Source organism: Trachemys scripta, chromosome 13, assembly GCF_013100865.1.
Source record: "Trachemys scripta elegans isolate TJP31775 chromosome 13, CAS_Tse_1.0, whole genome shotgun sequence".
Taxonomy (NCBI): Eukaryota; Metazoa; Chordata; order Testudines; family Emydidae; genus Trachemys; species Trachemys scripta.
The window spans coordinates 15303671-15318570 of NC_048310.1; the positions used below are offsets into that span (position 1 = coordinate 15303671).

Below are 14900 nucleotides of genomic sequence, written 5' to 3' on the forward strand. Positions count from 1 at the left end.
TTAAAGACCTTTTAACTTATGTTATAACTTTGGGATTACTATACCATGTATGTAGTAAGTGCCATGTGATCAATTGTATAGCCACATGATGACGTGTATTTAACATGCATTTCTGGTCACCTCACCTGCAGTTTGCCCCATAACCTGTCTCAACAAACTACTTTTAACATTCCAAATAACAACTGTTTCTTCTTCTTAAAAAAAATCCGACCTTTTCAATCTTTTTTCACAATTTTATCTAAAAATTGAATTTAATAGATAATTACCAACTTGCCAATTTTCCCCGTAGAATTTTGTCATGGATATAATTCTGTTGGAGGACTAAACACATTGATGGGTCGTCTTTCTGTATTAAAAATGAAATATATGTAGAAAATTTGTTTCTATATTCAGTCTTGGACTAATCACAAGTTTAAGGCCCAACATCATGTATTGGATAGAGCACTGGACTAGGAATTGGGAAAACTGGGTTAAGTGTCTCAGCTGCTTACCTGCTGAATGGCCATGTCTCAATGCTTCTGTTTCCCTGCCCACCACTCCTGTGTATGTTAGACTGTGTATGTAGAGACTAGCACAATGGGGACTAGATATAATTTGTCACCTCTAGGTGCTACAGTAATACAATTAATTGACCAAAAAAACCCACACCCAATTTCTTGGGCCGCTAGGGCTAAAATGAAGGCTTTAAACCACAGGAGACCTTGAAATCCTCTTTATGACTGTTTTCTAATCCTAGCAGTTGACGAGACCTTGGATCTTTAAAATAATGCATCTAAATAGGGATTTTAGATCACTTTCAGAGGCTTCTAAAATGTACGTTACAATTTGCCTCCCCATCAAGATCTGCACTGATTAAATTCCTAGTACTATTGCACACTGGCTTTACATGGGGAAAGAAATGAAAAATATTAATATCACTTTTTTCAAATATTCCAAAAAGTCTCTGTAAAGTACGTAACATACAAAAAAAATCCAGAAGATTGTAGTATGATACAAAAGGTTTACTTGCACCCTTTAAACATGACTCTCATAAGCCAGTCACAGCTTCACCATTTGCATGTAATTACATTCATTCCAATAACTCTTTTATGCCAAATCATGTCTTTGTGTGTTGTCTCTAATCATAAAGTGCACAGTATTGCTCCACCACAGGTTTTTCTGAGTCTCTTTTGGCTTGTGACACATAAAACAGCTGAAAAATCAACCTAGGCACCACTTCATTTCATGATCCTTCTCAGGTACAAAGGATTGTGGTGGGTGGTGGGTTGTGGGATGCAGATCAAAAAGAGAAGGGGGGGTGGTAGGTAGCCTTGCTGGTGTTGCGGTTTTGGAGAGTATGGTGATGCTGGAGTGAATGCCAAGGTTGGAATGAGAGAGACTGGTGAGCTTATGGTGGTGATGGGGTTGATAGGGAGCAGGGGCTGGTGCAGCTGAGATGTGGTGGAATTTGGCTTCCTCCTTCCCCTACCATACAGCATTCTGACCAGGAAAGGTAGGGGAAGGTATTGGGCAGTATATTTCCAAGGGGCTCCAGAATTCCTAGAAGCACCACTTCCCTTCCTTTGACCTGAGCCTCAGGAGCAGTGAGAGTGGTAGAAGACCTGTTCTCTCATTGAGTGGGCAAGAGGAAGGAGCAGTGTACAAGTTTGCTAATGCAATGTCAGAGGAATTACATACAATGAGGGGAGACTATGGTTCTACCGGTCAAATTCTTCAACCCTTGACTTCACTGGAATTACTAGTATAAGTGCTACTTTTCATGAAGGAAGTGAAGCAGAGTGAACAGCAGAATAAACTTCCCCTCCTTAGTCTTAGATAGCAAATTATGTCAGCAACTGTGTACACTTGTGACTAAATTGTTGTGTGTTTCTGTAGGTGTGTCACTTCTTTACAGTTTCACCCATTTTTTTTTTTTTTTTTTTTTTTTTATGAGCTGTCTTCCAAGAAACATGTCACAGGACAATGGTCTGCTACTAGGAAAAAATGTCAGTGAGCCCAGTCATGTATCATCTCTAAACACTGAGTCACAAGAATTTCAAGGGACAAGGTATTTATCATGTGATAGTGTTGTATTATGACTCTATTTCTGTTCTGCCAGGTGATTGATGCACGGTGTGTATAATCATTCTTTTAGTGCACGAGGGTGTCAGTTGCTCACTTTACCTTTGTTAAACTGCTGCATTCTGATTGACTTCAACAAAAGACTTGACAATTTGAAACTAGGGCATTAAAAATACCAGTGCATAGGTTTAATATTTATTAATCAAAAAGGAGTTTGATTATTCTTTGCACTACAGCACAACTTTGTCATTAGCTTGTAATAAATACTTCCAAATTTTTACATCCATTTTGTCTGTGCAATCTGGAAAATAATGTGTTACTTTAGATCCCAAATGTGCATTTAGCTGTACATGGGGGGGATACCCACATCCACACAGAGCCCCATAAAAGTGGTTAATTGTATTGGGGTTTTTAGAGACATTTAATGGCCATAATTACACTGTGGCTGATGCTGCTTTATTTACTCATGTGAGTTATCCCATTGAAGTCAATGGGAGTAATTGCAGTTAATGCACAGTCCTTTGTAATTATCTTAATTATAAAGAAAAAAAACATTTGTCTTGTGTTTTAACTAAGGAAAATGGAAATTATACCCACTGATTTTTTTTTTAAAAAATGTGTTCTAGACATGAACTATTCACAAACGGATCCTGATTTTTATAAATGTGTTTATTATTTATTATCTTTGCTGAATGTTTGAGGTAACCAATCCCAGCCAAAGGGTGCTTTGTGAACTATCCATTTCCACATTCAGCTTGGCATTCCTGTGGTGGTTTTACTAGATGCCAGGGACTTGTAGTATTTTGTCTTCTGTATGATTTGATGTCTGACCTTTCATTTTAAACAGAAGAATAAATAATGCACTTCAAGTCAGAAATTTCCATCAAATAATCATTCATGCTAAACTTCATGAACCTGTTGTGATTCACGAATGTTTTCATGAATAAACCAGGGACTGTCCAAATACTTATGACTAATACAGCCTCACAAGTTCCAGCAAACTGAGTTGACCATATATAGTTGCACAAATATTTGATTAGGACAATGCATAATCAGTTCTAGCAGATATACTTATAGTTGTAGTACTTTTGTGTATATCATCGTAGAAATAGTCTTGCTTGTATGTAGTCCAACTGAAGTGGAGATCTTTATTTCAAGCCTAAGTACTTTGATGCTTCCACAAACTTTTTCCTCCTCTTCCTACAATGTGAGTAGTGGAAAGAGGGGGATTCTAGAAAGAATCAGTTGTCATGTGGAAATATATTTCAGTGCTGCACTCTTTAGTGAATATGAAGTGGAGAAGTCAACCGTAGCCAGCTCTAATAAATGTTAGTTTTCTTTAATTGACTCCAGTTAAAAACAAAACACATGCAGTAGGCAAAATGGGGCAATTTTCACCATTCTTCTATTTGCATTCCTAGGTCAAAGGGAGGCAGTGTGGTCTAGTATACAGAATGCAGGACTCTGATTTAGGAGAGGTGGGTTCTATTCCTAACTTGGCCTGCTGGGTGACATTAGCCAAATCACTTCCCCTTCCTGTGCCTTATCCTCATCTATAAGATAAGGATGTAAAAGACTTTAATGATAGGGAAAAAATCTACATAAGATCTAAGTATTATTATCTGGGGATCCAGATTGGTGACTGTCAACTAACTTAGCTCTCATTATGGTTTTCTTAGGGCCAGATTGCAGGTGTAATTACTGTCCCATGTTGTGAGCCCACTGTTCCACTGAACACACAAGGCATTATGAATCCAGGTAATACCTTCTGGAGCAATCTGGTAGATGGGTGGAATGCTTTAATTGTGTCACCCTTTAAGGAGGAGTGGAATTCACTCCCCTGCATAAACCTGCCAGCTCTTCCGGAGGGAGTGGACGATGGAACAATAGATTAATTGCCTCCTTCCTTTCCCTTCCCATAAATTTTGGGGTGGCTTGCTATGAAGAGGAGTTTAGCAGGGAGCAGTCTGAGGAACTGCAATTATGGCCATCCATGAGGAGGGAGTGAAAGGAAGTGTGGATGATTCCTTCCACCTTCCCCACGCCCCTTTAGGACCAGCTAAATTTTGGCCTGATCTTGAAGCTTTCATATTGGCTACCAGAAAAATCCAAAACAAAACTAATAAATATGGTTCCATTTAAAATTTAGGAATGTACAATGTTGAGTAGGCTTGAAATCTATCAAAATACATTTTTCATCCTTGAGATCTTGCTTTCAAATAAAGGATTTGATTGGGGTGGAAGTGCTAATAGGAAAAAAGATCCGAGTCCTTGTTTCACCTAAGTACATTTTGATTATTTTCTTCCTTTCTATCTGAAGAGCTCATTCAAGTCATGGAACTGATTGTTTAGGAAACAAGGCTAATTTGTTTTTAATTCAACAACCTGTTCAGATAAATAAGCTCCAACTCTATGCCTTTTATAATAACTTTATTGTGCATTGCTGTCCTGTTGGAAGGAGATGGGTTTGAGAATGTCATGTGCTTTTATTCTTTTGTGTGTGTTCCCAAAGTTTGAAAGACACCTTGAATCATTTTGGCCTCAATTTTCATTTTCTCTAAGGCTGCACCATTCTATCAGGATAAAGAAGTCCTCAGGTGAGTGTAAATTATACTTACATTCCTTTGACAGTCCGTTTACACTGTGAGAGATGTGAAGTCTTAATCTAAATAACAATTTTGGCCTTAGGTCAATTAAAAAAAATCTAACTAAATCTTCTAAAACACAGGTGATGGGGAACTTCAATTACCCAGACATCGGTTGGGAAAATAATACAGCAAGGCATAGATTATTCAAACAAGTTCTTGGAATGTATTGGAGATAACTTTTCTGCACCTTCTGCAATCAAAGCAACTAGGGGAGAGGCTATTCTAGATTTGATTCTGATAAACTGGGAGGAACTAATTGAGAATTTGAGGGTGGAAGACAGTTTGGGTGAAAGTGATCATGAAATGATAAAGTTCATGATTCTAAAGAATGGTAAGAGGGAAAGTAGCAGAATAAAGACAGTGGGCTTCAAGAAGGCAGACATTAGCAAATTCATAGAATTGGTAGATAAGATCCCATGGGCAGCAAGACTAAGGAAAAAAGGAGAGTTGGCAGGTCCCTTCCAGTCCTACATGTCGATGATTCTATGAAGATCTCTGTCTTGGTAGATACCTGACTTATGTCCACTCTTCTCACTTGAATTCTCATGCAAAGACATTTTTATTCTAATGTCCTGAAAGAACAACACTCCTGTACTGTTTGTGTTTCCCTGTTTCTTTGGCCAACAGGCATCCAATCTAGGGTGACCAGATCACCCAGGTCAAATATTGGGACGCGGGGGGGGGGGGGGGGGCGTGGCGGGGTGAGGAAGGGCAAAAAACACCCCCCCCCCTTCCTCCACAAGCGCTGGAGGGAGGCCTGGGAGACGCAGGGGGAGGGCGGGGCCAGGGTGAGTGAGAGTCCGGCCTGGCCCCGAGTGCAGGCAGGGCAGTAGGGAGAGTAGGGGGGCGGCCCGCGGGGCCAGGCAGCGGCTGTTTCTCCCCACCTGGGCAGTGGGACTCGGGAGCAGCCACTGCTGCAGCTCCTACTGCCGCGGGGGGAGGAAGCAGCCGATGGCCAAGCTCGGCAGCTGCGGCTCTGGTGCCCGGGCCCAAACCCCCCGAGCCTGGGCCTGTTGTGGGGACCCAGCAGCGCGCACGCTGCGCCCAGCCCCTAGCCAGTCGCATTTGGGGTGCTGCCCAGCTGGTGCAATCCTGCGGCGGCCCTGGAGTGGGGGCAGCAGGCCCCAGCCCACCCGTCCCGCTCGGGTCCTGCAGGGGAATGAACGGTGCTGCCGATGCCTCTGCCCCAGGGCCACCGTGGGATTGCACCAGCTGTGAAGCAGCCCAGACGTGACTGGCCAGGGGCTGGGTGCAGCGTGCGCGCAGCTGGGTCCCCGCAGGAGGGCTGCTTCCTCCCCCCACGGCAGTAGGAGCTGCAGCAGCGGCTGCTCCCGAGTCCCGCTGCCTGGCGGGGAGAACAGCCGCCGCTTGGCCCCGCGGGCCACCCTCCTACTCTCCCTACCACCCGACTGAGTCCTGCCTGCGCTAGGGACCAGGCCGGACTCTCACTCACCCCGGCCCCGTGCTTCCCCTGCGTCTCCGGGACCTCCCTCCAGCGCTTGTGGAGAGAGGAGGAATGGCAAGCCTGGGGAAGAGGAGGGGATTCGGGGAGGGAGCCAATGGGGGAAGGAGGGAATGGAGTCGGGGCCTGGGGGCGCGAGCACTTCCGGGCTCCGAAGTATTTGCTGCTTTGTCCAGTGTCCCGACCTAACATTGGTCAGGACGGGGGACAAACAAGGAAATATCGAGACAGTCCCGATAAAATCGGGACGTCTGGTCACCCTAATCCAATCCCACTAGACTGGCACCGCTTGCAAGAATATATTCACATATTTGTATTCTGTTTCACCACATGTTCTTTCAGCATTTTTCAAGCCTATGAAATTAAGATGACATAGATATAGGCCTGGCTTGACATGGGTAATTGAACATGAGTAAGGCCTCATTTTTGGGGAGACAGGATTAGGTAAATAAATCAGCAGGCTAGAAATTTCTGTATTAGCTAAAATAATGAGAACACCTGAGGAACCAATTACAATGGACAAAATGACAATGAATAGAATAACTTGAAAATGTAAAAATGAGTTAAAAAGTAAGCTCTGCATGGACAGCGCATGGACAGAACTTGCTGTACAGAGATTGATTCCTACACAGTTGATCCCAAAATGTGTGTGTGTGTGTGTGTGTGTGTGTGTGTAGAGGTTTGCAGTGCAATATTCGATGTCTAGGTTGCCCAGTACTCATCCCCTATGCTTGAGTCTAATCAACTCAGGGTATCTTTGCTGCATGCTTAATAAAGAAACATAAGTAACAAAACTGGAGTCCCATTCAAATCCCCCAAGAACTCCGTTTAAGAGGTCTCACGGAAACCCCAACACCAGATTGATTGATTGTGTGTGTGTGTGTGTGTTGCAATCAACATACTTTTCATGGCTTGTGCTCTGTGAAAGTCATGCACAGTCAGGTTTCAAAAATTGCTCAAATATGTATGCTGTCACTATTGTACCATTGACTCTATTACTGGATGTTACAGTTCCAAAGCTGTGAATAGGCAACTGTCAAGAAGACACATACCATAGAATCATAGAAGATTAAGGTTGGAAGAGACCTCAGGAGGTCATCTAGTGAAACCCTCTGCTCAAAGTAGGAACAACTCAGAGTAAATCATCCCAGCCAGGGCTTTGTCAAGCATGCCTTAAAAACCTCTAAGGATGGAGATTCTACCACCTCCCTAGGTAACCCATTCCAGTGCTTCACCACCCTCCTAGTGAAATAGTTTTTCCTAATATCCAGCCTAGACCTCCCCCACTGCAACTTGAGACCATTACTTCTTGTTCTGTCATCTGCCACCACTGAGAACAGCCTAGCTCCATCCTCTGTGAAACCCCTCCCCCCCTTCAGGTAGTTGAAGGCTATCAAACCCTCCTCACTCTTCTGTTCTGCAGACTAAACAAGACCTGTTCCCTCAGCCTCTCCGCGTAAGTCATGTGCCCCAGCCCCCTAATAATTTTTGTTGCCTTCCACTGGGCTTTCTCCAAATTGTCCACATCCTTTCTGTAGTGGGGGGCTTAAAACTGGACACAATACCTCCAAATATGCCGTTAGCCTTCTTGGCAATAAAGGCACACTGTTGACTCGTATTCAGCTTCTCGTCCACTGTAATCCCCATGTCCTTTTCTGCAGAGCTGCTGCTTAGCCAGTCGGTTCCCAGCCTGTCTCAGTACATGGGATTATTTCATCCTCCGTGCAGGACTCTGCACCTGTTCTTGTTGAATCTCATCAGATTTCTTTTGGCCAAATTCTCCAATTTGTCTAGGTCACAAATCCCTACCCTCCAGCGTATCTACCTCTCCCCCCAGCTTAATGTAATCCGCGAACTTGCTGAGGGTAGAATCCATCCCATCATCCAGATCATTAATGCAGATGTTGAACAAAACCGTCCCCCGGACCAACCCTGGGTCACTCTGCTTACCTGTTGAGCCAGACAATCTAGCCAGCTTTTTATCCACCTTATAGTCCATTCATCCAATCCATACTTATTTAACTTGCTGGCAAGAATACTGTGGAGATGATATCAAAAGATTTGCTAAAGTCAAGGTATATCATGTCCACAGCTTTCCCCATATCCATGGAAGGCAATCAGGTTGGTCAGGCATGACTTGCCCTTGGTGAATCCATGTTGACCATTCCTGATCACCTTCCTCTCCTCCAAGTGCTTCAAAATGGATTTCTTGAGGACCTGCTCCATGATTTTTCCAGGGACTGATGTGAGTCTGACCGGTCTGTAATTCCCCGGATTCTCTTGCTTCCTTTTTTTTTTTTTTTTAAGATATCAATTTGCTCATGCAGACATCTAAAAATGTTGGTTATTGCAGGATGTTAGTTAAATCACACCATGGAACAACCGGCAACTTACAAAAATAGAACAATTTTTGTCTATTGGCAAATTTCATGTTCGGCAAAATTATTTAGGAACTTTAGACCCATTGTTGCAATTGCTCTTAGATAAGCAATAGTAGGGTATGGCATTTTCTAGAGCAGTATTCTGTTAGCCTAGAGAAATACTGGGGAATAGAAAACAGTTTTTGACATTGGATCAGAGCTGGTGTTTCAAATAACCTGAATATTCCACCTCAGACTTCCATTTCTGAGTAAGATTTAATAATATTAGCATTAAGATCCTAGCAGTGATGTAAACAATGAGCAAGATTGTCCATTGGAGGGACATAAGAGAGGGTAACTCCCACCCTTATGGCCTTGTGTGTTTGTCGAGGAGGAAATGGGTGTATAATTTGCCCTGGAACAACGATGAAGTGGGTTGGGGAACTATGGCATCTCTGTGTCGCCAATGAATGTTCCTGGAACAGTACAGCAATTTTCTGTCCCTTATTATGGGCTATGTCCTCATGGGACAATGAACACTCTGAAAAATTAGCTGGTTGAAGAACAGTTAATTCTTTGTGTCTTGCGCTGGGTTATCTGTGAGTGATCACTTTGATTTGACAATGATAATGCGTTCAGCCCTATGTGTATTTATGCATCTGCCATGTATTTAGGGATAGCTGATCTTGTACTGTATCTGCACTGAGATTGGTTATTGCTTAAATTCCACAGAAAAGGTATGTCTCTATTTGAGCGGGGATTGTGATTCCTGGCGTGCACATGGTACCATGGTAGCAGCCACCCACTTATATATCCAGGGGATCCAGGCTGGTACATATTGAGGCAGCTACCCTGATCTGCTGTCCAGGCTATCCTGGCTACACTGCTATTTTCAGTGCACTACCTTGAGCAGAGCTAGCATGGGTATGTCTATGCAAGTTGGGAACCACACTTCCCAGCTCACATACAGACATACCCAAAGAGAGAAATTAAACAACTGCAAGGTGGCAGGGAAGATAATAGAGGTGAACTTATTGAATGTAATTAACTTTGTATACATAACCAGCTCAAGATCCAGGCTTAATTAAGTCCCACTTATGCCCTGTCTTGAGAATGTAAGTGCATAGAAAATGTGAATAGATAAACACTTCACTTTGACTGACAGCAGTGTTTGAAATAGAGTTGGTTGGAAATTGGAATTTTTGTCCAATGGGAAATTCAAACGTTGACATCTGCTTTTGTCCCAAATTAGGTTGAAAAGTCAAAATATGCAATTTTTTTATGACACAAAATCTTCAAAAATTAGAAAATGTTGAAAAAGAAAAATGTCAATTTCAATTGAAATTGACCATTTAGACATTTTCTAAATGAAATAGTGTTCTGCATTGACATTTTGAAACCAAGCAATTTGTTCCCAAACAGAGTGTCAGAACATCACCAAAACTGATATTTTCCCCATGGAATATTTTTGTGTTTTGTGTGAAAAACTTTAACCCACTCTAGTTTTGAGCTGAGGACCTTTAGCACTGAAAGTGTAAGCCTTTAACACCTGAGTTAAAGGACTAAGGGCTTGTCTATACTTACGTGCTGGTTCGGCGGCAGGCAATCAAACTTCTGGGTTCGATTTATTGCGTCTTGTCTGGACGCAATAAATCAAACCCAGAAGTGCTTCCCGTCGACTCCGGTAATCCTGCTCAGCGCGAGGAGTACACGGAGTCGACGGGGGAGCCTGCCTGCCGCGTCTGGACCGCGGCAAGTTCGAACTAAGGTACGTCGACTTCAGCTACGTTATTCATATTAGTTCGAATTGGGGGGTTAGTGTAGACCAGGCCTAAATCTCCACTCAGAACTTGCAGGTTCACTGTGTAAAGACCCCATTGTCTTCAGCCACTGCAGCCACGTGTCTCGAGCCACATGCAGAGCTGGTTGAGAGATTAGGAACTCCTCAAACATTTGTTCTAACTTCATAAACAATACTCTTCAGACTCTAATGGCATCATCAACAGTCATTACTTCATTTTTGGAGTAGAAATCATTTTAATAGAATTGACCTTTCTCCCCAGGGGTAGGTGCAATAGCTTCCATCTGTCAAAATCTTTGCAGGATTTTAATTAATGGAGTAAAAACGTTTGCTCCCCATATGATATCATTGAGATTATGTGAATCCCAAATACCTCGGCACTTCAGACTATCCTGGCACTGTTTAAAAAAAAAAAAAAAATCCATGATGAGAACAGATTTCCTGGAGCAAAATCAGGAAAGCGGTAGAACTGACTTCTCCCAGTTGCTTTTGAAGCCAGAAAATAATGAAAAGTCATTAATCATGTTCAGCAGGCTAGGAAATGATAAATCCAGCTTCTAGAGGACAAGCATTGTAGTAAGACAGCCACTTTTTTGAGAGAGAGCACAAGAGAGAAACTAGTTAATCTGAATTGTGTATCAAAGACTTGTCCTCCTCTCCCCCTAGAACATTTAGTGTTAACAATAGGGTCAAAGGACACTGCTGGCACACAGCCCTAGTCAAATCACTCTTCTGTAGCCCACAAACAAAGAGTTGTACTAATCTTTGCTGTATTTTGTTATCTTTTAAGTGATATATGTTGCTTTGTCTTTGGTGGGGAAAGTTTTTTGCCCTTAAGGGAAGGCGCAGACTCAGTGATGGATAAGATCCAGGGACAGTCCCAGTCCTTTCTCTCAGGGAGCTGAAAGGCTGCTCTGTCTGAATGCTGGCTGCACACCTTTTCCAAATGGGTAAGAAGGAGGCAGGGCCACTGCTCTGCTTCCCTCCACTCCACTCCCACATGGTTCAATGGGCACAAAAGGGGCAGCAAGCTGCATTCTCCTAGGGGGTTGCATCATCCCTTTAAGCACCTGGGACCTGTGAGGGGAACAGTCCCTTCCCCTATTCTTTGTAGATAGCATGGTTCCTCTACTGAGGGCTGTGCCTAAATGCTGCAATCCAGCCTTTGATATTCGCATTTGCCCATCTACATTAAATGCTAAATCAAAACTCCTTCCCTTACAGGTCTCTGACCACTGTGCAGGTCACCTGACTTGTGACTCTTTTGATAGCTGCTGCTACCAGGCTGTTCTGCTATTTCATTATTCTTAGATTTCAGTTAAGATTACTTAAGCATTCACAGCTTCTCTCCATACATTAGTGAAATATGTGTTGTTATATGACCCAGATACACTAGTAGACCTGTATTTCCTATTTCTTTTACTACTGTAGTGAGTCTTAATCCCCTACAGTGGCTCTATAATATACAGAAGCGGCCACCACCAGTACATGTAATAAACTTCCACCCTGGTAAAGCATAGCAGTTATAATACAGTGAGATTTCACGTGTGTAGGTGTTCTGGCTCTCTCTCATTAGTCCTGCTGTATAGTTCTCAGCTTCAGCTTCATTACACCCGGCTAAGGCATTGCATCCAATTTAGAAGCAGTCCACAAAATTCAGTGAGAGTATAACAAGACAGTGAGGAAGGTTCAGTTCAGACCCACTGTTAGTTATTGAGCAAATACCAATACCAGCGTTCATTACATTGCAGAGACAGATGGTCTGGACTGAGAGACATGCAATTAATGTGCAATGTGTTCTGTCTTGGCATTTACCACAAAGGGAACTTTTTTTTTTTTTTTTTTTTTTTGTCAACTGTCTTATTTTTAAGGCTTATTTTGTTTGGTGGCTGTAAAGTCTATGTGAGTGGTGGAGGGAACTCTCTATCGGCATAAAGAAGAGAAATCACACACTGTCTTGCCCACGTTATATGCTGTAATGACTTTTTTTATTATTTTATGTTTTCTGCTTTTGAAAGAATTTTTTTTTTTAATCACAGTTACAGTTGTGGAGACTTGACATTTTGCCTGTGCTGGAGAGGGTTTTCTGCCTTGTAACATGAATACCATTGAATAACATTGAATTCCTGGTTTTGGGTTGTTGTTTTTTTTCCCCAAGACACTTCTTTTCCTGCACAACAGGTGGCATTTTAATACTTCAGGACTGTATAAGTTTGAGACAGTAACAACACTTCCTTGGGCAGACTTTCAGCTGGTGTCAGACAATGTAGTTCTATTATGCTAAGAATTTGATTATTTTTTTTAAAGTATGTATTACTTTTATTTTCCCTGTTCAATGAGCAGATCCCAGCTTTGTTCACTACATGCTATTCAACCTGATCATGGGAAGAGCACAGATGACCTTTGGGTCTATGTTTAGGTTCCTGTCTCATTGACTGTACATCATCTGTCCTGTGCCTAGTTCTTCTTTCAGCTACACCTGTTTAAGTCCATTGGATTTACTCTGGATTTACACTATTGTAGTAGCAAATACAGACTCCAATCACTGATACACATGTGTAACTTTACTTGCCTACAATAGCCCCATTAAAATCCACGTGACTACTGATGTGAGTCAAGTTATGCCAATATTTCACTGTTTGCAAGTTTGGGGCCATAATTTGACCCAAAATGAGGTGCATATCCACAAAATCCTTTGCTTCAATACACCCTATGCATCATTCACTGTAGTGTGCCCATTCCCTTCAGTGGGACTTGAAGGTTCTGAACATTTCCCAGGAGGTGCTCACCACCTTATTTGATCAGGACCTGAATGAAGCTCAGTTCCTGATGAAATACTAAGAAGTGATCATGTAGTTTAACTCGGGCCTTTGTCCATGAGGATGAAGATTTTAAGTTGTTGAGCATCCTCACCTCTGGCATTGGCTACATTCTGAGTGCTTCATTGTGCAACCTTCATTTTCTCTTAATATAACTTTTTTTTAATGGAATTATGTGAACATAACTGTCCATAAATGTATATTGCACCCACCTGTGCAGTTTATGTATATATGGCTCCAGTTCTTCCATTAGATAACTCTTGTATGTGTAATTCATGTAGGGCCAAATTCTGTAAATGGATATAGCTCCTTTGAAGCAAGTCATTTACACCAGCAAAGAATTTGCTCCACTAACCTCAAGGAACTGCCCATATGAGTAAGAACTACTTGTTTGTAATAATTTGCAGTATAATGCCCAGCTGCTGTTACTCCTGTTGAACTGGAAATCTTCTTTCCAATGCAGACAATGATTTCTTAAGCACAAGCTGTTTCTGTGAGTATCTTTCTAAATGAGAAGTGATTGCCATGCAATAAATAGAGGAAGGTATTTAAGTACTCAGAGCTGGCAGATGCTGATGATTTGTTGGCTTTTTCTGGCACTTGTTATATCTTCTAACTTTTTAAATTAGCAGCTCCAGAAGTCTCATCTTTGTTATATGTTCTCCAGAAAGAGCAGTGTGCCTTAGTGCTAGGTCTATCTGATGATAGTATTCTCAGCTCTCACTTGCATTAATTGTTGTTAAACTCAAACACACCTTTTGTGCATATAAGTACTAGCAGGCTCTGTACATTATATCTATATTATCTCTTAGCTCTTGACTTAGTTACATGTTATTAAATATGATAGTGATAGCTCTATAGAATACTTTAAATGCTTTCCCAAAAGCTAAAAAGGTATATTTATTTTCCATTTCATTTCCTCTTTTCTTATTCTGATTTGTGATAGACTGAAATTATAGACATGACAAACAGCACAGTAATCACTTGAGTAGAGTTGCTTTATTCAGAGCAGCAGTCCATTTCCCCCAAAATAAATAACAATCGTACCTAGCACTTAGTTTCAAGTATCTAACACATGCTAACTAATTATTCCCTGCAATAACCCCATGAATTAGGTGTCATAGGATTCAGGGGGCAATCCAGACCAGTGAATGGTTGTCACCAGTTGCCCTGTAACTCTGAATGCCTTTCTATGTAGCTCCCAGCCTGTGATGCTCACAACCAGCCTACAAGCATGCAGGTCACACCCTGATGCATCTTTGTGCTAGACAGCCCTGGTTCAGCAGCTCTGACCCCAGCAGCCTGTCTACAACCCCACTCTGGATTCCACCAGCATTGGTTAAAACCAGTGAAGTGACCCCAACACACTCCCAGTCCCAAGTGTCCCCAAAACTGTGTTCTGATATGTTGAGCCCTCTCCAGGACAGTTCAGAGAAATAATAAGGTTTGTTTGTCCTATCCCAAGTAAACGGCACAGGCTTCCATTTAGATTAAATCTTAGGAAAAGCTTTCTAACTGTGAGAATAGTAGGACAATGGAACAGATTGCCCAAGCCAGTCATGGAAGCGTCTTCAGTGGAGGTTTTTCAAAAAGAGGCTGGATAATCATTTGTCTTGGATGGTATAGACCCAGCAAATCCTGCATCTTGCCAGGAGGTTAGACTAGATGACCCTGGCAGTTCACCCTAAGCCTGTGATTCTAGATATAAAATTGATTATTTGGGTTATTTTGGTGGTGATGGTTTTAATT

The 14900-nt window shown here is 42.1% G+C and overlaps 1 long non-coding RNA gene across 1 annotated transcript in view; it reads left to right on the top strand.

Moving 5' to 3' along the window:
• Nucleotides 1-14900, top strand: part of LOC117886641 — a 79053-nt gene that overhangs the window by 32526 nt on the left and 31627 nt on the right. Inside the window, exons 2-4 of the long non-coding RNA XR_004648010.1 lie at nucleotides 1934-2047; nucleotides 3741-3819; nucleotides 4624-4658. This is a non-coding gene — a long non-coding RNA (uncharacterized LOC117886641). The remainder of the gene's footprint in view (nucleotides 1-1933; nucleotides 2048-3740; nucleotides 3820-4623; nucleotides 4659-14900) is intronic.